We start from the raw sequence: 23,625 nt of genomic DNA on the forward strand, positions 1-23,625 counted from the left end.
ATTTACATTTTACATTTTAGTCAGGTACAGTATGACATGTAGTTAATCTGTCTAAAGTACAGTATGACATGTAGTTAATCTGTCTAAAGTACAGTATGACATGTAGTTAATCTGTCTAAGGTACAGTATGACATGTAGTTAATCTGTCTAAGGTACAGGATGACATGTAGTTAATCTGTCTAAGGTACAGTATGACATGTAGTTAATCTAAGGTACAGTATGACATGTAGTTAATCTAAGGTACATTATGACATGTAGTTAATCTGTCTAAGGTACAGTATGACATGTAGTTAATCTGTCTAAGGTACAGTATGACATGTAGTTAATCTGTCTAAGGTACAGTATGACATGTAGTTAATCTGTCTAAGGTACGGTATGACATGTAGTTAATCTGTCTAAGGTACAGTATGACATGTAGTTAATCTGTCTAAGGTACAGTATTCCATGTAGTTAATCTGTCTAAGGTACAGTATGACATGTAGTTAATCTGTCTAAAGTACAGTATGACATGTAGTTAATCTGTCTAAGGTACAGTATGACATGTAGTTAATCTGTCTAAGGTACAGGATGACATGTAGTTAATCTGTCTAAGGTACAGTATGACATGTAGTTAATCTGTCTAAGGTACAGGATGACATGTAGTTAATCTGTCTAAGGTACAGTATGACATGTAGTTAATCTAAGTTACATTATGACATGTAGTTAATCTGTCTAAGGTACAGTATGACATGTAGTTAATCTGTCTAAGGTACAGTATGACATGTAGTTAATCTGTCTAAGGTACAGTATGACATGTAGTTAATCTGTCTAAGGTACAGGATGACATGTAGTTAATCTGTCTAAGGTACGGTATGACATGTAGTTAATCTGTCTAAGGTACAGTATGACATGTAGTTAATCTGTCTAAGGTACAGTATTACATGTAGTTAATCTGTCTAAGGTACAGTATGACATGTAGTTAATCTGTCTAAGGTACAGTATGACATGTAGTTAATCTGTCTAAGGTACAGGATGACATGTAGTTAATCTGTCTAAGGTACAGGATGACATGTAGTTAATCTGTCTAAGGTACAGTATGACATGTAGTTAATCTGTCTAAGGTACAGGATGACATGTAGTTAATCTGTCTAAGGTACAGTATGACATGTAGTTAATCTGTCTAAGGTACAGTATGACATGTAGTTAATCTGTCTAAGGTACAGGATGACATGTAGTTAATCTGTCTAAGGTACAGTATGACATGTAGTTAATCTGTCAAGGTACAGTATGACATGTAGTTAATCTGTCTAAGGTACAGTATGACATGTAGTTAATCTGTCTAAGGTACAGTATGACATGTAGTTAATCTGCTAAGGTACAGTATGACATGTAGTTAATCTGTCTAAGGTACAGGATGACATGTAGTTAATCTGTCTAAGGTACAGGATGACATGTAGTTAATCTGTCTAAGGTACAGTATGACATGTAGTTAATCTGTCTAAGGTACAGTATGACATGTAGTTAATCTGTCTAAGGTACAGTATGACATGTAGTTAATCTGTCTAAGGTACAGGATGACATGTAGTTAATCTGTCTAAGGTACAGTATGACATGTAGTTAATCTGTCTAAGGTACAGTATGACATGTAGTTAATCTGTCTAAGGTACAGGATGACATGTAGTTAATCTGTCTAAGGTACAGGATGACATGTAGTTAATCTGTCTAAGGTACAGGATGACATGTAGTTAATCTGTCTAAGGTACAGTATGACATGTAGTTAATCTGTCTAAGGTACAGTATGACATGTAGTTAATCTGTCTAAGGTACAGTATGACATGTAGTTAATCTGTCTAAGGTACAGTATGACATGTAGTTAATCTGTCTAAGGTACAGGATGACATGTAGTTAATCTGTCTAAGGTACAGTATGACATGTAGTTAATCTAAGGTACAGTATGACATGTAGTTAATCTGTCTAAAGTACAGTATGACATGTAGTTAATCTGTCTAAGGTACAGTATGACATGTAGTTAATCTAAGGTACAGTATGACATGTAGTTAATCTGTCTAAGGAACAGGATGACATGTAGTTAATCTGTCTAAGGTACAGGATGACATGTAGTTAATCTGTCTAAGGTACAGTATGACATGTAGTTAATCTGTCTAAGGTACAGTTTGACATGTAGTTAATCTGTCTAAGGTACAGTATGACATGTAGTTAATCTGTCTAAGGTACAGTATGACATGTAGTTAATCTATCTAAGGTACAGTATGACATGTAGTTAATCTGTCTAAGGTACAGGATGACATGTAGTTAATCTGTCTAAGGTACAGTATGACATGTAGTTAATCTGTCTAAGGTACAGTATGACATGTAGTTAATCTGTCTAAGGTACAGTATGACATGTAGTTAATCTATCTAAGGTACAGTATGACGTAGTTAATCTGTCCAAGGTACAGGATGACATGTAGTTGACATGTAGTTAATCTGTCTAAGGTACAGTATGACATGTAGTTGATCTGTCTAAGGTACAGTATGACATGTAGTTAATCTGTCTAAGGTACAGTATGACATGTAGTTAATCTGTCTAAGGTACAGTATGACATGCAGTTAATCTGTCTAAGGTACAGTATGACATGTAGTTAATCTGTCTAAAGTACAGTATGACATGTAGTTAATCTGTCTAAGGTACAGTATGACATGTAGTTAATCTGTCTAAGGTAGGGTACGACATGTAGTTAATCTGTCTAAGGTACAGTATGACATGTAGTTAATCTGTCTAAGGTACAGGATGACATGTAGTTAATCTGTCTAAGGTAGGGTACGACATGTAGTTAATCTAAGGTACAGTATGACATGTAGTTAATCTGTCTAAGGTACAGTATGACATGTAGTTAATCTGTCTAAGGTACAGTATGACATGCAGTTAATCTGTCTAAGGTACAGTATGACATGTAGTTAATCTGTCTAAAGTACAGTATGACATGTAGTTAATCTGTCTAAGGTAGGGTACGACATGTAGTTAATCTGTCTAAGGTACAGTATGACATGTAGTTGATCTGTCTAAGGTACAGTATGACATGTAGTTAATCTGTCTAAAGTACAGTATGACATGTAGTTAATCTGTCTAAGGTAGGGTACGACATGTAGTTAATCTAAGGTACAGTATGACATGTAGTTAATCTGTCTAAGGTACAGTATGACATGTAGTTAATCTGTCTAAGGTAGGGTACGACATGTAGTTAATCTGTCTAAGGTACAGTATGACATGTAGTTAATCTGTCTAAGGTACAGGATGACATGTAGTTAATCTGTCTAAGGTACAGGATGACATGTAGTTAATCTGTCTAAGGTACAGGATGACATGTAGTTAATCTGTCTAAGGTACAGTATGACATGTAGTTAATCTGTCTAAGGTACAGGATGACATGTAGTTAATCTGTCTAAGGTACAGTATGACATGTAGTTAATCTGTCTAAGGTACAGGATGACATGTAGTTAATCTGTCTAAGGTACAGTATGACATGTAGTTAATCTAAGGTACAGGATGACATGTAGTTAATCTGTCTAAGGTACAGGATGACATGTAGTTAATCTGTCTAAGGTACAGGATGACATGTAGTTAATCTGTCTAAGGTACAGTATGACATGTAGTTAATCTGTCTAAGGTACAGGATGACATGTAGTTAATCTGTCTAAGGTACAAGATGACATGTAGTTAATCTGTCTAAGGTACAGTATGACATGTAGTTAATCTGTCTAAGGTACAGTATGACATGTAGATAATCTGTCTAAGGTACAGGATGACATTTAGTTAATCTGTCTAAGGTACAGTATGACATGTAGTTAATCTGTCTAAGGTACAGTATGACATGTAGTTAATCTGTCTAAGGTACAGGATGACATGTAGTTAATCTGTCTAAGGTACAGGATGACATGTAGTTAATCTGTCTAAGGTACAGGATTGCAGGTGTGTAAACAGAGAGGAATATGCGAGGCGAGAGGTTTTACTCTCGCTAAAATCTGTCCAAAATAAACCCAAATGCATTTCAATGGGTTTATTTTTAACCTAAAATTGTCGCTTGCCTTCCCGCCTTTGGGACAACGACTCCCATTGTTAGGGCGGAGACGTGGATCTCGCCATTATATACAGATCTCTGGTGTAAATGGGAAGGTGCACAGCACAAAGGAGCGAAGGAGACGAGACCAAAAAGACAGCATGAGAACAAGTGGACATAAACGCTCATAAAGATAAATAAATATACAGGCATTTGAAATATTGCACAAGAACATACATTGTAATGAATTTGCTGTATCGTCCAGCCCTAGTGTGTGTGACGACTGGGTTGTCAGGGGTTTGGTTGGTCAGCGGCGGGGAGCCAGATAGACGTCTGTGTGAACGGGTCAGCTCTCTAAAATCTGCTCAACATCCACAAAGAGATCCACAATGAGAGGGAGGAATGAGCAGGAACACTGGCCCAGTGTGTGTGTGTGTGTGTGTGTGTGTGTGTGTGTGTGTGTGTGTGTGTGTGTGTGTGTGTGTGTGTGTGTGTGTGTGTGTGTGTGTGTGTGTATTCAAAGCTGCATTGTTGGAGTGCAACTCCCCCTCACCACCTCCCTTCCCCCGTCCCCACACTCTCTGCTGGATGGGGACTAGTTGAAAGGCGTTCAGGAGCAGAGTTGAACACATTCTGGGATGGGTTGTGGGTTCAGTCGTGGGCCCGTGTCTCGCCGTGCTAATTCATATCTGTCCTCTGAGCTTTAGCCAGGCACTCTAGCAGAAATGACTGCCTGGTCTGCTAAGTCCTGAATACAACTTCAAATTAGTTTCCCCTCAAACTCTGTCTGTCTGTCTGTCTGTCTGTCTGTCTGTCTGTCTGTCTGTCTGTCTGTCTGTTTGTCTGTCTGTCTGTCTGTCTGTCTGCTGGGGATAAATAGAGGCCACACTCAGTACTCACAGTCCAACCTGTTGTATGATGTATGATGAATGGTGTATGATGTTGTATGATGAATGGTGTATGTTGTATGATGTATGATGAATGGTGTATGATGCATGTTGTATGATGTTGTATGTTGTATGATGTTGTATGATGAATGGTGTATGATGCATGTTGTATGATGTTGTATGATGTATGATGAATGGTGTATGATGTATGTTGTAAGATGTATGATGAATGGTGTATGATGCATGTTGTATGATGTATGATGAATGGTGTATGATGCATGTTGTGTGATGTTGTATGTTGTATGATGTTGTATGATGTTTTATGATGATGGTGTATGATGTATGTTGTATGATGTTGTATGATGAATGGTGTATGATGCATGTTGTATGATGTATGTTGTATGATGTTGTATGATGAATGGTGTATGATGCATGTTGTATGATGTTGTATGATGTATGATGAATGGTGTATGATGCATGTATGATGTTGTATGATGAATGGTGTATGATGTTGTATGATGTTGTATGCTGTATGATGAATGGTGTATGATGGTGGATGATGTATGATGTTGTATGATGAATGGTGTATGATGCATGTTGTATGTTGTATGATGTTGTATGATGAATGGTGTATGATGTATGTTGTATGATGTATAATGTTGTATGATGTTGTATGATGTTGTATGATGAATGGTGTATGATGTATGATGTTGTATGATGTTGAATGATGTATGTTGTATGATGTTGTATGATGAATGGTGTATGTTGTATGATGTATGATGTTGTATGATGAATGGTGTACGATGTTGTATGATGTATGATGAATGGTGTATGATGTATGTTGTATGATGAATGGTGTATGATGCATGTTGTATGATGTTGTATGATGTTGTATGATGTATGATGAATGGTGTATGATGCATGTTGTATGATGTTGTATGATGTTGTATGATGTATGATGAATGGTGTATGATGCATGTTGTATGATGTATGATGAATGGTGTATGATGCATGTATGATGTTGTATGATGAATGGTGTATGTTGTATGATGTTGTATGATGAATGGTGTATGATGCATGTTGTATGATGTTGTATGTTTTTGTATGTTGTATGATGTATGATGAATGCTATATGATACATGTTGTATGATGTTGTATGATGTATGTTGTATGATGTATGATGTTGTATGATGTATGTTGTATGACGTATGATGATGTATGATGGTGTATGTTGTATGATCATGTATGATGTATGATGGTGTATGATGAATGGTGTATGATGTTGAATGTTGTTGTATGTTGTGTGATGTATGATGGTATATGATGTATGATGTTGAATGTTGTTTGATGAATGGTGTATGATGGTGTATGATGTATGATGTGTGATGATGTATGATTAATGGTGTATGATGCATGTTGTATGATGTTGTATGATGGTGTATGATGTTGTATGATGGTGTATGATGTATGATGTTGAATGTTGTGTGATGAATGGTGTATGATGGTGTATGATGTGTGATGATGTATGATGAATGGTGTATGATGCATGTTGTATGGTGTTTTATGATGTATGATGAATGGTGTGTGATGTATGTTGTGTGATGTTGTATGATGAATGGTGTGTGATGCATGTTGTATGATGTTGTATGATGTTGTATGATAAATGGTGTATGATGCATGTTGTATGATGTTGTATGTTGTATGATGTTGTATGATGTTGTATGATGTATGTTGTATGATGTATGATGGTGTATGATGTATGTTGTATGATGGTGTATGATGGTGTATGATGTATGCTGATGTATGATGAATGGTGTATGATGTATGATGTTGAATGTTGTTGTATGTTGTGTTATGTATGATGGTATATGATATATGATGTTGTATGATGAATGTTGTGTGATGGTGTATGATGTTGAATGTTGTGTGATGAATTGTGTATGATGGTGTATGATGGTGTATGATATATGATGTTGTATGATGAATGTTGTGTGATGAATGGTTTATGATGGTGTATGATGGTGTATGATGTATAATGTTGTATGATGGTGTATGATGTATGATGTTGTGTGATGTTGAATGATGGTGTATGACGGTGTATGTTGTGTGATGTATGATGGTGTATGATGTTGAATGTTGTGTGATGAATTGTGTATGATGGTGTATGATGTTGTATGATGGTGTATGATGTTGAATGTTGTTGAATGTTGTGTGATGTATGATGGTATATGATGTATGATGTTGAATGTTGTTTGATGAATGGTGTATGATATATGATGTTGTATGATGGTGTATGATGTATGATGTTGAATGTTATGTGATGAATGGTGTATGATGGTGTATGATGTATGATGTGTTATGATGTATGATGCATGTTGTATGATGTTGTATGATGTATGATGAATGGTGTGTGATGTATGTTGTGTGATGTTGTATGATGAATGGTGTGTGATGCATGTTGTATGATGTTGTATGATGTTGTCTGATGTTGTATGATGTTGTATGATGTATGATGTATGTTGTATGATGTATGATGTATGATGGTGTATGATGTATGTTGTATGATGGTGTATGATGGTGTATGATGTATGCTGATGTATGATGAATGGTGTATGATGTATGATGTTGAATGTTGTTGTATGTTGTGTGATGTATGATGGTGTATGATATATGATGTTGTATGATGAATGTTGTGTGATGAATGGTTTATGATGTTTATGATGTATAATGTTGTATGATGGTGTATGATGATGTATGATGTTGTGTGATGTTGAATGATGGTGTATGACGGTGTATGTTGTGTGATGTATGATGGTGTATGTTGTGTGATGTATGATGGTGTATGTTGTGTGATGTATGATGGTGTATGATGTTGAATGTTGTGTGATGAATTGTGTATGATGGTGTATGATGTTGTATGATGGTGTATGGTGTATGATGTTGAATGTTGTGTGATGAATGGTGTATGATTGTGTATTATGATGTATGATGAATGGTGTATGATGAATGATGTATGTTGTGTGATGTATGATGGTGTATGTTGTGTGATGTATGATGGTGTATGATGTTGAATGTTGTGTGATGAATGGTGTATGATGTTGTATGATGAATGGTTTTTTGATGTATGTTGTTGTATGATGGTGTATGATGTATGATGAATGGTGTGTGATGGTGTATGATGTCTGATGTTGTATGATGGTGTATGATGTTGAATGTTGTGTGATGTATGATGGTGTATGATGTAGTATGATGTTGTATGGTGTATGCTGCTCTGTTTTCAAATCTCAGACTTTTTAAACCTGTCTAAATGCCAGTAAACAATCAAATCAATGATTTTATCACTGAATTACTTTGATTGAATCATTGTTAATGGATGGAGTGGTCAGTTATTGTGTAATCAGAAATCATTTGGTTGTTTGGTCTAACCCATATGACTTCATAGAGCAGGTCTAACCCATATGACTTCATAGAGCAGGTCTAACCCATATGACTTCATAGAGCAGGTCTAACCCATATGACTTCATAGAGCAGGTCTAACCCATACGACTTCATAGAGCAGGTCTAACCCATATGACTTCATGGAGCAGGTCTAACCCATATGACTTCATAGAGCAGGTCTAACCCATATGACTTCATAGAGCAGGTCTAACCCATATGACTTCATAGAGCAGGTCTAACCCATAGGACTTCATAGAGCAGGTCTAACCCATACGACTTCATAGAGCAGGTCTAACCAATATGACTTCATAGAGCAGGTCTAACCAATATGACTTCATAGAGCAGGTCTAACACATACGACTTCATAAAGCAGGTCTAACCCATACGACTTCATAGAGCAGGTGTCTAACCCATATGACTTCACAGAGCAGGTGTCTAACCCATATGACTTCATAGAGCAGGTCTAACCCATATGACTTCATAGAGCAGGTCTAACCCATATGACTTCATAGAGCAGTTCTAACCCATATGACTTCATAGAGCAGGTCTAACCCATATGACTTCATAGAGCAGGTCAAACCCATATGACTTCATAGAGCAGGTCTAGCCCATATGATATCATAGAGCAGGTCTAACCCATATGACTTCATAGAGCAGGTCTAACCCATATGACTTCATAGAGCAGGTCTAACCCATATGACTTCATAGAGCAGGTCTTAACCATATGACTTCATAGAGCAGGTCTAACCCATACGACTTCATAGAGCAGGTCTAACCAATATGACTTCATAGAGCAGGTCTAACCCATACGACTTCATAGAGCAGGTCTAACCCATATGACTTCATAGAGCAGGTGTCTAACCCATATGACTTCACAGAGCAGGTCTAACCCATATGACTTCATAGAGCAGGTCTAACCCATATGACTTCATAGAGCAGTTCAAACCCATTTGACTTCATAGAGCAGATCTAACCCATATGACTTCATAGAGCAGGTCTAACCCATATGACTTCATAGAGCAGGTCTAGCCCATATGACATCATAGAGCAGGTGTCTAACCCATATGACTTCATAGAGCAGGTCTAACCCATATGACTTCATAGAGCAGGTCTAACCCATATGACTTCATAGAGCAGGTCTAACCCATATGACTTCATAGAGCAGGTCTAACCCATACGACTTCATAGAGCAGGTCTAACCCATATGACTTCATAGAGCAGTTCTAACCCATATGACTTCATAGAGCAGGTCTAACCCATATGACTTCATAGAGCAGGTGTCTAACCCATATGACTTCACAGAGCAGGTCTAGCCCATATGATATCATAGAGCAGGTCTAACCCATATGACTTCATAGAGCAGGTCTAACCCATTTGACTTCATAGAGCAGGTCTAACCCATATGACTTCATAGAGCAGGTCTAACCCATATGACTTCATAGAGCAGGTCTAACCCATATGACTTCATAGAGCAGGTGTCTAACCCATATGACTTCATAGAGCAGGTCTAACCCATACGACTTCATAGAGCAGGTCTAACCCATATGACTTCATAGAGCAGGTGTCTAACCCATATGACTTCACAGAGCAGGTCTAACCCATATGACATCATAGAGCAGGTCTAACCCATATGACATCATAGAGCAGGTCTAACCCATATGAATTCATAGAGCAGGTGTCTAAGCCCTGGACAGAGTCCCAAATGGCACCGTATTCCCTAGATCCACCTCTACGCAGACGACACCATTCTGTATACTTCTGGCCCTTCCTTGGACACTGTGCTAACAAACCTCCAAATGAGTTTCAATACCATACAACTCTCCTTCCGTGGCCTCCAACTGCTGTTAAATGCTAGTAAAACCAAATGCATGCTTTTCAACCGTTCGCTGCCCGCACCTGCCCGCCCGACTAGCATCACTTCTCTGGACGGTTCCGACCTAGAATTTGTGGACAACTACAAATACCTAGGTGTCTGGTTAGACTGTAAACTCTCCTTCCAGACTCATATTAAACATCTCCAATCCAAAATCAAATCTAGAATCTGCTTCCTATACCGTAACAAAGCCTCCTTCACTCACGTCGCCAAACTTACCCTAGTAAAACTGAATATCCTACCGATCCTCGACTTCGGCGATGTCATCTACAAAATTGCTTCCAATACTCTACTCAGCAAACTGGATGCAGTCTATCACAGTGCCATCCATTTTGTTTCCAAATCACCTTATACCACCCACCACTGTGACCTGTATGCTCTAGTCGGCTGGCCCTCGCTACATATTCGTCGCCAGACCCACTGGCTCCAGGTCATCTATAAGACTATGCTAGGTAAAGCTCCGCCTTATCTCTGCGCACTGGTCACGATAACAACACCCACCCGTAGCACGCGCTCCAGCAGGTATATCTCACTGGTCATCCCCAAAGTCAACACCTCCTTTGGCCGCCTTTCCTTCCAGTTCTCTGCTGCCAATGACTGGAACGAATTGCAAAAATCGCTGAAGTTGGAGACTTTTATTTCCCTCTCTAACTTTAAACATCAGCTACCTGAGCTGCTAACCGATTGCTGCAGCTGTACATAGCCCATCTGTAAATTGCCCACCAATCTACCTACCTCATCCCCATACTGTTTTTATTTTATTTACTTTTCTGCTCTTTTGCACACCAGTATCTCTACTTGCACATCATCATATGCTCATTTATCACTCCAGTGTTAATCTGCTAAATTGTAATTATTCGCTCCTATGGCCTATTTGTTGCCTACCTCCTCATGCCTTTTGCACACACTGTATATAGACTTTCTTTTTTTCTACTATGTCATTGACTTGTTTATTGTGTTATTGGCTTGTTTATTGTTTACTCCGTGTGTAACTCTGTGTTGTTGTATGTGTCACACTGCTTTGCTTTATCTTGGCCAGGTCACAGTTGTAAATGAGAACTTGTTCTCAACTAGCCTACCTGGTAAAATAATGGTGAATTAAAAAATAGAGTGCACTATTTTTGACCATGGCCCGTAGTGTTCTGCTCAAAAGTATGCATTAAATAGGGAATAGGGTGCCATCTGGTTGTTCAGACGTGTTAAGGTAGTTAGTTCCTAAACTCCCCAGCAGCCTAACCCACTCTGCTGCTCTGCTGTCTCCTGAGGAGCTCTCTCTATCAGACCCCTTCAGTGTCCGTCCCCAGCCGTGACTATAGAGGAGCTCTCTCTATCAGACCCCTTCAGTGTCCGTCCCCAGCCGTGACTATAGAGGAGCTCTCTCTATCAGACCCCTTCAGTGTCCGTCCCCAGCCGTGACTATAGAGGAGCTCTCTCTATCAGACCCCTTCAGTGTCCGTCCCCAGCCGTGACTATAGAGGAGCTCTCTCTATCAGACCCCTTCAGTGTCCGTCCCCAGCCGTGACTATAGAGGAGCTCTCTCTATCAGACCCCTTCAGTGTCCGTCCCCAGCCGTGACTATAGAGGAGCTCTCTCTATCAGACCCCTTCAGTGTCCGTCCCCAGCCGTGACTAGAGAGGAGCTCTCTCTATCAGACCCCTTCAGTGTCCGTCCCCAGCCGTGACTATAGAGGAGCTCTCTCTATCAGCTCCCTTCAGTGTCCGTCCCCAGACGTGACTATGCTGACAGTACAACAGTGCCTCCCTCTCTCCCTGGCCTGTCGTGGCCTCTATTAGGATTAGAAAAGGAGCTCAATCATACTGACTCAGACATTTATGGAGGGATACCAGGGTTGCTTCCCAAATGGCACCCTATTCCCTATTTAGTGCACTACTTTTGACGTGGGCCCATAGAGGCACTATATAAGGAATTGGGTGCCATTTGGGTCCCACAACAGTTTTGTCAGCCCAGCCAGTGAGTGAGGGCCAGCAGCAGCCCAGCCAGTGAGTGAGGGCCAGCAGCAGCCCAGCCAGTGAGTGAGGGCCAGCAGCAGCCCAGCCAGTGAGTGAGGGCCAGCAGCAGCCCAGCCAGTGAGTGAGGGCCAGCAGCAGCCTAGCCAGTGAGTGAGGGCCAGCAGCAGCCCAGCCAGTGAGTGAGGGCCAGCAGCAGCCCAGCCAGTGAGTGAGGGCCAGCAGCAGCCCAGCCCAGCCAGTGAGTGAGGGCCAGCAGCAGCCCAGCCAGTGAGTGAGGGCCAGCAGCAGCCCTGCCCAGCCAGTGAGTGAGGGCCAGCAGCCCAGCCCAGCCAGTGAGTGAGGGCCAGCAGCAGCCCAGCCCAGCCAGTGACTGAGGGTCAGCAGCAGCCCAGCCAGTGTGTGAGGGCCAGCAGCAGCCCAGCCCAGCCAGTGAGTGAGGGCCAGCAGCAGCCCAGCCCAGCCAGTGAGTGAGGGCCAGCAGCAGCCCAGCCCAGCCAGTGAGTGAGGGCCAGCAGCAGCCCAGCCAGTGAGTGAGGGCCAGCAGCAGCCCAGCCAGTGAGTGAGGGCCAGCAGCAGCCCAGCCAGTGAGTGAGGGCCAGCAGCAGCCCAGCCAGAAATGTTTACTTTCAAGCCCTTAACCAACAATGCAGTTTTAAGAAAAAATAAGTAAAACAATGTAATAAAAAATAAAGGATCAGAATAAAAACATTCAATAAAAATATATTGGTCTGTATACCAAACGTCTCATAGTAGGAGTGCTGATCTAGGATCAGGTCCCCTGTCCATCATATTATGATCTAAAAGGCAGAACTGATCCTAAATCAGCACTCTGAGACACTAGATACCTACTGTACAGCCCCTGAACTATTTGAGTCAGTTGAATCCCTCTAATTCTAGGAGAGTCTAGTAGTGTGGGAGTCTGCAGCACGAGGCAAGACGAGAGAGGGTCTAGACTAGAGAGGGGGTCTAGACTAGAGAGGGTCTAGACTAGAGAGGGTCTAGACTAGAGAGATGGTCTAGAGAGGGTCTAGAATAGAGAGAGGGTCTAGACTAGAGAGGGTCTAGACTAGAGAGGGGGTCTAGACTAGAGAGGGGGTCTAGACTAGAGAGGGTCTAGACTAGAGAGGGGGTCTAGACTAGAGAGGGGGTCTAGACTAGAGAGAGGGTCTAGAATAGAGAGAGGGTCTAGACTAGAGAGGGGGTCTAGACTAGAGAGGGTCTAGACTAGAGAGTGGTCTAGAGTAGAGAGGGGGTCTAGACTAGAGAGAGGGTCTAGACTAGAGAGGGTCTAGACTAGAGAGGGGGTCTAGACTAGAGAGATGGTCTAGAGAGGGTCTAGAATAGAGAGAGGGTCTAGACTAGAGAGGGGGTCTAGACTAGAGAGGGTCTAGACTAGAGGAGGTCTAGACTAGAGAGGGGGTCCGGACTAGAGAGGGTCTAGACTAAAGAGGGTCTAGACTAGAGAGGGTCTGGACTAGAAAGAGTGTCTAGACTAGAGAGGGTCTAGACTAGAGAGAGGGTCTATACTAGAGAGGGTCTAGACTAGAGAGGGTCTAGACTAAAGATAGGGTCTATACTAGAGAGGGTCTAGACCAGAGAGGGGGTCTAGACTAGAGAGGGGGTCTAGACTAGAGAGGGTCTAGACTAGAGAGAGGGTCTAGAATAGAAAGAGGGTCTAGACTAGAGAGGGGGTCTAGACTAGAGAGGGTCTAGACTAGAGAGGGTCTAGACTAGAGAGATGGTCTAGAGAGGGTCTAGAATAGAGAGAGGGTCTAGACTAGAGAGGGTCTAGACTAGAGAGGGTCTAGACTAGAGAGATTGTCTAGAGAGGGTCTAGAATAGAGAGAGGGTCTAGACTAGAGAGGGGGTCTAGACTAGAGAGGGTCTAGACTAGAGGAGGTCTAGACTAGAGAGGGGGTGTAGACTAGAGAGATGGTCTAGAGAGGGTCTAGACTAGAGAGAGGGTCTAGACTAGAGAGGGTCTAGACTAGAGAGGGTCTAGACTAGAGAGGGGGTCTAGACTAGAGAGGGTCTAGACTAGAGAGGGGGTCTAGACTAGGGAGATGGTCTAGAGAGGGTCTAGACTAGAGAGGGGGTCTAGACTAGAGAGGGTCTAGACTAGAGAGGGTCTAGACCAGAGAGGTGGTCTAGACTAGAGAGGGGGTCTAGACTAGAGAGGGTCTAGACTAGAGAGAGGGTCTAGAATAGAGAGAGGTACTAGACTAGAGAGGGGGTCTAGACTAGAGAGGGTCTAGACTAGAGAGATGGTCTAGAGAGGATCTAGAATAGAGAGAGGGTCTAGACTAGAGAGGGGGTCTAGACTAGAGAGGGTCTAGACTAGAGAGATGGTCTAGAGAGGGTCTAGAATAGAGAGAGGGTCTAGACTAGAGAGGGGGTCTAGACTAGAGAGGGTCTAGACTAGAGGAGGTCTAGACTAGAGAGGGGGTCCGGACTAGAGAGGGTCTAGACTAAAGAGGGTCTAGACTAGAGAGGGTCTGGACTAGAAAGAGGGTCTAGACTAGAGAGGGTCTAGACTTTAGAGAGGGTCTATACTAGAGAAGGTCTAGACTAGAGAGGGTCTAGACTAAAGATAGGGTCTATACTAGAGAGGGTCTAGACCAGAGAGGGGGTCTAGACTAGAGAGGGGGTCTAGACTAGAGAGGGTCTAGACTAGAGAGAGGGTCTAGAATAGAAAGAGGGTCTAGACTAGAGAGGGGGTCTAGACTAGAGAGGGTCTAGACTAGAGAGGGTCTAGACTAGAGAGATGGTCTAGAGAGGGTCTAGAATAGAGAGAGGGTCTAGACTAGAGAGGGGGTCTAGACTAGAGAGGGTCTAGACTAGAGAGATGGTCTAGAGAGGGTCTAGAATAGAGAGAGGGTCTAGACTAGAGAGGGTCTAGACTAGAGGAGGTCTAGACTAGAGAGGGGGTCCGGACTAAAGAGGGTCTAGACTAGAGAGGGTCTGGACTAGAGAGGGTCTAGACTAGAGAGAGGGTCTATACTAGAGAGGGTCTAGACTAGAGAGGGTCTAGACTAAAGATAGGGTCTATACTAGAGAGGGTCTAGACTAGAGAGAGGGTCTAGACCAGAGAGAGGGTCTATACTAGCGAGGGTCTAGACTAGAGAAGGGGTCTAGATTAGAAAGGGGGTCTAGACTAGAGATATGGTCTAGACTAGAGGGGGTCTAGACTAGAGAGACAGTCTATACTAGAGAGGGTCTAGACTAGAGAGAGGGTCTAGACTAGAGATGGTCTAGACTAGAGAGAGGATCTAGACTAGAGAGAGGGTCTAGACTAGAGAGAGGGTCTAGACTAGAGAGGGTCTAGACTAGAGAGAGGGTCTAGAGTAGAGAGGGTCTAGACTAGAGATGGTCTAGACTAGAGAGTGGGTCTAGACTAGAGAGAGGGTCTAGACTAAAGAGAGGGCCTAGACTAGAGAGGGTCTAGACTAGAGAGAGGATCTAGACTAGAGAGAGGGTCTAGACTAGTGAGAGGGTCTAGACTAGAGAGAGAGCCTAGACGAGAGAGGGTCTAGACTAGAGAGGGTCTAGACTAGAGAGAGGGTCTAGAGTAGAGAGGGTCTAGACTAGAGATGGTCTATACTAGAGAGTGGGTCTAGACTAGAGAGAGGGTCTAGACTAGAGAGAGGGCCTAGACTAGAGAGGGTCTAGACTAGAGAGAGGATCTAGACTAGAGAGAGGATCTATAGACTAGAGGGTCTAGACTAGAGGGTCTAGACTAGAGAGGGTCAAGACTAGAGGGGTCTAGACTAGAGAAAGGGTCTAGACTAGAGAGCGGGTCTAGACTAGAGAGCGGGTTTAGACTAGAGAGAGGATCTAGGCTAGAGAGGGTCTAGACTGGAGAGAAGGTCTAGACTACAGAGGGTCTAGACTACAGAGGGTCTAGACTAGAGAGACGGTCTAGACTAGAGAGAGGGCCTAGACTAGAGAGGTTCTAGACTAGAGAGGATCTAGACTATAGAGGGTCTAAACTAGAGAGAGGATCTATAGACTAAAGGGTCTAGACTAGAGAGGGTCTAGACTAGAGGGTCTAGACTAGAGAGGGTCTAGACTAGAGGGTCTAGACTAGAGAGCGGGTCTAGACTAGAGAGATGGTCTAGAGTAGAGAGGGTCTAGACTAGAGAGAGGGTCTAGAGTAGAGAGGGTCTAGACTAGAGAGAAGGTCTAGACTAGAGAGAGGGTCTAGACTAGAGAGAAGGTCTAGACTAGAGAGAGGGTCTAGACTAGAGAGGGTCTAGACCAGAGAGTATAATTTCTATGCCATCCATTCATCCACTTACAGCTGTGAGCAAACACAGGTGGCTCTCTCTCAGGCACACACACACACACACACACACACACACACACACACACACACACACAAACAGTTCACCCACTGTCTGTAATATACACACAGCCTGCACCTCCAGGAATGACTCCAGCCGGGTTGCCGTGGAGACGGGTCACTGGGAGCTGGAATGTCTACTGTGGAGCCGTGACCCTGATTTATGAATTCATTTAACTCCAACATCCAACTACCACTGTCTGTCTGCCAAACAGAGCAGGCCAGCATGGAGCCTGGAGCATAGCTGCCCTACAGTGGATCTGGGCTGGCACCCTATTCCCTGTACACTGCACCACTTTTGAACAGAGGGCCCATAGGGAATAGGATGCCATTTGGGATGCAGTCCCTGGTCTGCTGAGGCCCCGTCACGGCAACTAGCATTACCTCAGTCAACAACATTCATCAGGGTTTCCTCTCCCTCCCTCCCTCCCTCCCTCCCTCCCTCCCTCCCTCCCTCCCTCCCTCCCTCCCTCCCTCCCTCCTCCCTCTCTCTCTCTCTCTCTCTCTCGCTCTCTCTCTCTCTCTGCTCTCTCTCCCTCTGTCTCTCTCTCTCTCTCCCCTCTGACTCTGTCTCTCACGCTCTCTCTCTCTCTCTCCCCTCTCTCGCTCTCTCCTCTCTCTCTGTCTCTCCCCTCTCTCATTCTCTCCTCTCTCTCTCTCCTCTCCCTCGCCTCTCTCTCTCCTCCTCCTCTCTCTCTCTCTCTCTCTCTCTCTCTCTCTCTCTCTCTCTCTCTCTCTCTCTCTCTCTCTCTCTCTCTCTCTCTCTCTCTCTCTCTCTCACAGACAACAGACATCTGATGTGTTATAGGTTGTCTTGAAACAGTCCACTAAGTCTGTCATAGTGTCTCTTGGTGTGTGTCTGCCATAGTGGTCCACTACCTCCTTTAGGTAGATACACTACAACATGCTCAGACAGGAGCTTACTGTGTGTGTGTGTGTGTGTGTGTGTGTGTGTGTGTGTGTGTGTGTGTGTGTGTGTGTGTGTGTGTGTTGATCATTCTTTGTCCTCTCTCACAGGTGTTTGCCTTTGACCACTGTTTCTGGTCCATGGATGAGTCCAACATGCCCAAGTATGCTGGTAAGTCCCAGACAACAGGCTCAGGCTTAGCTGACTGTTCTGTTCAGATTCACACAGCTACTATGCACCCCAAATGGCACCCTAATCCTTATATAGTGACCCCTATTGGCGCTGGTCAAAAGAAGTGCACTGTATAGGGAATAGGGTGCCATTTGGGATGCAACCACTGACTGTTGAGGTTGACAGAGATAATCTCTCTATCATCACTAAAGAACACTAAACACAGCTATCTCATCTCATCACTATTTAAAGCCTGCCAGGTGAGCTGAGTCTTGGAAAACAGGAAAGAGAGAGGTAGAGAAAAAGAGAGGGTGAGGGAGAGAGAGGGTGAGGAGGGAGCGAGAGAGGGTGAGGAGGGAGCAAGAGAGAGTGAGGAGGGAGAGAGAGGGGGTGAGGAGGGAGAGAGGGTGAGGAGGGAGAGAGAGGGGGTGAGAAGGGAGAGAGAGGGTGAGGAGGGAGCAAGAGAGAGTGAGGAGGGAGAGAGAGGGGGTGAGAAGGGAGAGAGAGGGTGAGGAGGGAGAGAGGGTGAGGAGGGAGCGAGAGAGGGTGAGGAGGGAGAGAGAGGGGTGAGAAGGGAGAGAGAGGGTGAGGAGGGAGAGAGGGTGAGGAGGGAGCGAGAGAGGGTGAGGAGGGAGCAAGAGAGAGTGAGGAGGGAGAGAGAGGGGGTGAGAAGGGAGAGAGAGGGTGAGGAGGGAGAGAGGGTGAGGAGGGAGCGAGAGAGGGTGAGGAGGGAGCAAGAGAGAGTGAGGAGGGAGAGAGAGGGGGTGAGGAGGGAGAGAGAGGGTGAGGAGGGAGAGAGAGGGGGTGAGAAGGGAGAGAGAGAGGGTGAGGAGGGAGAGAGAGGGTGAGGAGGGAGAGAGGGTGAGGAGGGAGAGAGAGGGGTGAGAAGGGAGAGAGAGAGGGTGAGGAGGGAGAGAGAGGGTGAGGAGGGAGAGAGGGTGAGGAGGGAGCGAGAGAGGGTGAGGAGGGAGCAAGAGAGAGTGAGGAGGGAGAGAGAGGGGTGAGGAGGGAGAGAGGGTGAGGAGGGAGAGAGAGGGGTGAGAAGGGAGAGAGAGAGGGTGAGGAGGGAGAGAGAGAGGGTGAGGAGGGAGAGAGGGGGGGTGAGAAGGGAGAGAGAGAGGGTGAGGAGGGAGAGAGGGTGAGGAGGGAGAGAGAGAGGGTGAGGAGGGAGAGAGGGTGAGGAGGGAGAGAGAGGGGTGAGAAGGGAGAGAGAGAGGGTGAGGAGGGAGAGAGAGAGGGTGAGGAGGGAGAGAGGAGTGAGGAGGGAGAGAGAGGGGGTGAGAAGGGAGAGAGAGGGTGAGGAGGGAGAGAGGGTGAGGAGGGAGAGAGAGAGAGAGGGTGAGGAGGGAGAGAGGGTGAGGAGGGAGAGAGAGAAGGAAAAACCTACAGTACAGGGAAGTCCTGGTTTTACATAATGCAAAGTATGTTTTTACAAGCTGATTTGCATCTGAATAGAAAGGTTTATGGGACTGAGAAAAAGATGGTTGTGTATTTATTTATGTAAGGAGAGACAGAGGGAGATAGTGAGGGGGAATTATTTCTTGCTACTGACACAGAAAACATGTTAGTGGCACTAACTAGCTAAACTAGCTAAACATTAGTGGCACTAACTAGCTAAACATTACTGTCATTAACTAGCTAAACATGTTAGTGTCACTAACTAGCTAAACATTAGTGGCACTAACTAGCTAAACATGTTAGTGTAATTAACTAGATAAACATGTTAGTGTCATTAACTAGCTAAACATGTTAGTGTCACTAACTAGATAAACATGTTAGTGGCACTAACTAGCTAAACTAGCTAAACATTAGTGGCACTAACTAGCTAAACATTACTGTCATTAACTAGCTAAACATGTTAGTGTCACTAACTAGCTAAACATTAGTGGCACTAACTAGCTAAACATGTTAGTGTAATTAACTAGCTAAACATGTTAGTGTCACTAACTAGATGAACATGTTAGTGTCATTAACTAGCTAAACATGTTAGTGTCACTAACTAGATAAACATGTTAGTGGCACTAACTAGCTAAACATTAGTGTCATTAACTAGCTAAACATTAGTGGCACTAACTAGCTAAACATTAGTGTCATTACCTAGCTAGACATGTTAGTGGCACTAACTAGCTAAACATGTTAGTGGCACTAACTAGCTAAACATTAGTGGCACTAACTAGCTAAACATTAGTGTCATTAACTAGCTAAACATTAGTGGCACTAACTAGCTAAACATGTTAGTGGCACTAACTAGCTAAATATTAGTGTCACTAACTAGCTAAACATTAGTGGCACTAACTAGCTAAACATTAGTGGCACTAACTAGCTAAACATTAGTGCCACTAACTAGCTAAACATGTTAGTGCCACTAACTAGCTAAACATTAGTGGCACTAACTAGCTAAACATGTTAGTGCCACTAACTAGCTAAACATTAGTGGCACTAACTAGCTAAACATTAGTGGCACTAACTAGCTAAACATGTTAGTGGCACTAACTATTTACAATTTTGGGGATGTGTGTTCTTCAGTGTGTGTGTGTGTGTGTGTGTGTGTGTGTGTGTGTGTGTGTGTGTGTGTTTCAGTGCGTGTGCTTCATCTTAAGCGACAGCAGGACAATCTGTTCAGTGGAGGGTTGCCTGAAGGGCCACAGCTTTATTTAGCTACTAAACAGCTGCTTCATTTATCAGGAGGAGCATGACAGTTCTCTCTCTCTATCTATCTCTCTGTCTCTCTGTCCCTCTCTCTCTCTCTGTCTCTGTCCCTCTCTCCCTCTCTCTCTGTCTGTCTGTCTGTCTGTCTGTCTGTCTGTCTGTCTGTCTGTCTGTCTGTCTGTCTGTCTGTCTGTCTGTCTGTCTGTCTCTCTGTCTCTCTGTCTCTCTGTCTCTCTCTCTGTCTGTCTGTCTGTCTGTCTGTCTGTCTGTCTGTCTGTCTGTCTGTCTGTCTGTCTGTCTGTCTGTCTGTCTGTCTGTCTGTCTGTCTCTCTATCTATCTCTCTGTCCCTCTCTCTCTCTGTCTCTGTCCCTCTCTCTCTCTCTATCTATCTATCTATCTATCTATCTATCTATCTATCTATCTATCTATCTATCTATCTATCTATCTATCTATCTATCTATCTATCTATCTATCTATCTATCTATCTATCTATCTATCTCTCTCTCTCTCTCTCTCTCTCTCTCTCTGTCTGTCTGTCTGTCTCTCTCTCTCTCTACACAGTGAGACTGTTTATTTGGCGCATTATAAAGGACTGTTTATGGTTTAATGGTTGCTCTGTATGTTTATTCTGCATGTTTTTTTATCCTTCTGGTCTCCATGGTGACTGTTGTTTGTTTTGAAGGTCAAGAGGTGGTGTTCCAGTGCCTTGGTGAGGGAATACTGGAAAACGCCTTTCAAGGATACAATGCCTGCATTTTCGCCTATGGACAAACAGGTAACTGAGAACGTCTAGTGAGTACACACCATGAATACACCAGTCTAGTGAGTACACACCATGAATATACCAGTCTAGTGAGTACACACCATGAATACACCAGTCTAGTGAGTACACACCATGAATATACCAGTCTAGTGAGTACACACCATGAATACACCAGTCTAGTGAGTACACACCATGAATATACCAGTCTAGTGAGTACACACCATGAATACACCAGTCTAGTGAGTACACACCATGAATACACCAGTCTAGTGAGTACACACCATGAATACACCAGTCTAGTGAGTACACACCATGAATATACCAGTCTAGTGAGTACACACCATGAATACACCAGTCTAGTGAGTACACACCATGAATACACCAGTCTAGTGAGTACACACCATGAATATACCAGTCTAGTGAGTACACACCATGAATACACCAGTCTAGTGAGTACACACCATGAATATACCAGTCTAGTGAGTACACACCATGAATACACCAGTCTAGTGAGTACACACCATGAATATACCAGTCTAGTGAGTACACACCATGAATACACCAGTCTAGTGAGTACACACCATGAATACACCAGTCTAGTGAGTACACACCATGAATATACCAGTCTAGTGAGTACACACCATGAATACACCAGTCTAGTGAGTACACACCACGAATACACCAGTCCAGTGAATACACACCATGAATACACCCGTCTAGTGAGTACACACCACGAATACACCAGTCTAGTGAGTACAGTAAGACCTATGAAGTAAGGCCTATGAAGTAAGACTTATGAAGTAAGACTGTTTATACTGAATTATTATGATGCAGGTCAGTAGGAAATATGTTAAAACAGGGCTGTGTTCAGAACAGCCTTAAGTAGCTCTGCAGGCATCATCATCTGCTTATGTCGTTCCATGCTAGGGGTGGAGAGGAGACAACATACGTCTGTATCCCTCTTCCCTGGCCCTGCAGATACAGCACACCTGCGTCCCAAATGCCACCTATATAGGGCACTACTTTTGACCAGGGCACATAGGGATATCCATAGGACTCTGGTCAAAAGTAGTGCACTATATAGTGAATAGGGTGGCATTTGAGACGCACTTTATGTATCCCTGCGTGGCCCTGCAGAGGCACAACAAGAACAGGAAGCTTCAGTGTTTCTGATCACGCTAACTCAAGCTGGCGAATCGCTCAGCCCCGTATCCTTCCTCCCCAACACTAAGGATTAGATCCTTGATCCTCACTTCCTGTCCTGAAGAACAACCTGGAGCGGAGTGACACACCTTGGAAACAAAGGCTTTGGAGATCACAGATAATATGGGATAGTCTGTATCTTCCCTGCTATCATAGGGCTATCATACACATTCTGAAAAGAGACATGTATACATGTATGGATACTTAGAAATGTGTTTGATTTGTTGTCTTCTATAAATCCACATTCATTTAGTAGTGCTGGTGTATTTGAGGGAAGAGTTATGTTTTATACATGCAGGGTTTCAGTTAGCCAGTAATTGACGGCTTTTGGCCGATGAAAAAAAATGAAAAGCGGATAAATAAAATAGTTGCCGGCCAAATTGACCGGGAGAAAAAACAATCGCATTGCAAAATAATGCTTTTTTATTAATTGATGGAAATACCAGTCGATGTTCAGTGCATTCAGAAAGTATTCAGACATCTTGACTTTTTACACATTTTGTTACGTTACAGCCTTATTCTAAAATGGATTAAATGAAACATTTTCCTCATAAATCTACACACAATACAATAATGACAAAGCGAAAACAGGTTTTAAGACAATTTTGCACGTTTATTACAGATAAAAAAACTGAAATACCTTATTTACATAAGTATTCAGACTCGAAATTGAGCTGAGATGTTTTTACAACTTGATTGGAGTCCACCTGTGGTAAATTCTATTGATTGGACATGATTTGGAAAGGCACACACCTGTCTATATAAGGTCCCACAGTTGACAGTGCATGTCAGAGGAGAAACCAAGCCATGAGGTCAAAGGAATTGTCCGTAGACCTCCGAGACAGGATTGTGTCGAGGCACAGATCTGGGGAAGGATACCAAAAAATGTCTGCAGCATTGAAGATCCCCCAAGAACACAGTGGCCTCCATCATTCTTAAATGGAAGTTTGGTACCACCAAGACTCCTACAACTAGACGCCCAGCCAAACTGAGCAATCGGGGGAGAAGGGCCTTGGTCAGGGAGGTGACCAAGAACCCGATGGTCACTCTGACAGAGCTCATGACTGATTCAATTCTTACTGCAGGTAGAGTGGCCAAAAGGCACATGACAGCCCGTTTGAAGTTTTCCAAAAGGCACCTAAAGGACTCTCAGACTATTAGAGTCCTTTAGCAGGGACTGGGAGACTAGTCAGGATCGAAGGAAAGATGATCGGCGCAAAGTACAGAGAGATCCTTGATGAAAACCTGCTCCAGAGCGCTCATGACCTCAGACTGGGTCGAAGGTTCACCTTCCAACAGGACAATGACCCTAAGCATTCAGCCGAGACAACGCAGGAATGGCTTTGGAACAGGTCTCTGAATGTCCTTGAGTGGCCCAGCCAGA

At 43.5% G+C, this 23,625-nt stretch overlaps 1 pseudogene; it reads left to right on the plus strand.

Annotated features, from left to right (window-relative positions):
• LOC106597987 (kinesin-like protein KIF13A) overlaps positions 1-23,625 on the plus strand; it is a 266,725-nt pseudogene that overhangs the window by 77,187 nt on the left and 165,913 nt on the right.

Source organism: Salmo salar, chromosome ssa02, assembly GCF_905237065.1.
Source record: "Salmo salar chromosome ssa02, Ssal_v3.1, whole genome shotgun sequence".
NCBI classification, from domain to species: Eukaryota; Metazoa; Chordata; class Actinopteri; order Salmoniformes; family Salmonidae; genus Salmo; species Salmo salar.